At 44.2% G+C, this 1,330-nt stretch overlaps 1 protein-coding gene across 1 annotated transcript in view; it reads right to left on the bottom strand.

Annotated features, from left to right (window-relative positions):
• The window catches only part of LOC105518341, a 32,642-nt gene that overhangs the window by 316 nt on the left and 30,996 nt on the right, over positions 1-1,330 (bottom strand). The window lies entirely within an intron of this gene.

Raw genomic sequence — 1,330 nt, forward strand, 5'->3', positions numbered from 1 at the left:
TCGAAGCTGCTGAGATGACGTTGCAGCTTTTCTCTCAGGCAGTTGTTGACGAAAAGGGTTTCCTTCAGGTGCTGCCGCTGGCTCTGGATCTCATCTTCTGCAGTCATTCCACCAGGACATGGAATGAGATGGGAAATGAAGAATGCTGATCACTAAAGGGGTAGTCAGGGGCCTCTCATCAAGACCCCTGCCCTTCACAATTCTTTTGCCAACTTCATCTTCTCATCAGGGAACATAAGGCAACTTTCTTTAAGAGCTTTTAAGGCTTCAAACAAAACATGGCCAAGTGCTAAGCAAACTCCCACATCAAGATATGGGAAGTATAAGGCAGGTTGACAGGAGGTGGGAAAACACTAAAGGTCTCTGAGTAGGGCTTTTCTAGCACTAGGAAAGGTGTGACCACCTCCTTGAGATCACTTACAGGTACTAGGGAATATCTTCCTCTCTACAAAATATCTCTCCTGAACATCTTTATTTTGTTGTTGTTTTTTGACAGAGTCTCATTCTGTCACCCAGGCTGGAGTGTAGAGGCACCAATTGGCTTACTACAACCTCCATCTCCCAGGTTTGAAGGATCCTCATGCCTCAGCCTCCCGAGTGACTGAGACTACAGGCGTGCACCACTATGCTTGGCTAATTTTTGCATTTTTAGTAGAGACAGGGTTTCGCCATGTTGGCCAGACTGGTCTCGAGCTCCTGACCTCAAGTGATCCACCCACCTAGGCCCCCCAAAGTGCTGGGATTATAGGTGTGAGCCACTGTGCCCGGCCCTGAACATCGTTAACAGATGGTAGTGACCTTCCTCTGCACCTTATTGTGAAATTGTAAAGAGAAATAAGGATGCCTTTGTCAGAGGATGGTATGAGTAATACAAGCCACATACTTATACCCATCACTGACAAAATGACAAGCCTAATATGGTTTATATTACTATGAAAGCTCAGTGAGTGAATTAATATGGTCTCTTTCTATTGTGTAGAAGAGTATATTATAGTCCCTTAACAATCCAAACTTTTGCCCCCAAAGTAAAGTCAAACATTCAAGTAAGGGAGAGGAGATATAGGTCAAGGTTTTAATCTATACACACAGCAGTAAGGCTACCAACCCAAAGGGCTCTTACATACCTAGAGAAGCTCCAATGGCTAGTGTGGAGTTGTTCTGGGAAGAGGGCATGCTGGTGGCATTGCTGTTAGATTCAGTCTTTTCTCCAGCAGATAGCCTCATTGTTTATTTAGATTGTATTACAACATTGAGACTAAACTAACAGAGATCGTAAAAATACCTTGGTGCTGCACAAAGATTGAGAACCCTGGCTATTTACCAAAGGGTT

The sequence above is a fragment of the Colobus angolensis genome, unplaced genomic scaffold (assembly GCF_000951035.1).
Source record: "Colobus angolensis palliatus isolate OR3802 unplaced genomic scaffold, Cang.pa_1.0 Scaffold317, whole genome shotgun sequence".
NCBI classification, from domain to species: Eukaryota; Metazoa; Chordata; class Mammalia; order Primates; family Cercopithecidae; genus Colobus; species Colobus angolensis.